Here is a 515-nt window from a genome sequence, read left to right as displayed (position 1 = left end):
CATTAGATTTGTATATGCTCCCTTACAAATCAGTGGAAAAAGTACAAGTAGTAGGAACTAACATTTCTCGTCTCCAACCGTGTTAGTTAAGAAATATGTTTTATTTCAGTTGTAAAATCTGTAGTGGCAACACTTGGTTTGTCAGCAATGGTTTTGCTGCTGAATTTTTTAGTTCCTTCTATTCCATAAAAGATTACCGACGTAAGTTTAATTATTGACAAGGACTCTAAAGGATGAATAAAATGGAGCACTTAAAATGAGTTTTTGTTTTCAAGTTTTAATTAATAAAGTAAGTTTACTAAATTACTTCTCATTTGTTTATGGTTAAATAACGTGGGCTTTATTTTCTTATTATTGAGTATTGGTGTTCCAAGGGACAGAAAATAACGTCAGCAATAACGGCACGAAATCCACAAATCTGTGTCGTTTTCATATAAAAAATAAATACTAATATGTACGAAAACCTCCTGACTTTGTGACTGAGTTATTAGTTCGAGTTAGATTACATAATTGCG

This window comes from Uloborus diversus, chromosome 2 (assembly GCF_026930045.1).
Source record: "Uloborus diversus isolate 005 chromosome 2, Udiv.v.3.1, whole genome shotgun sequence".
Classification (NCBI taxonomy): Eukaryota; Metazoa; Arthropoda; class Arachnida; order Araneae; family Uloboridae; genus Uloborus; species Uloborus diversus.
This window is presented reverse-complemented; position numbering follows the sequence as displayed.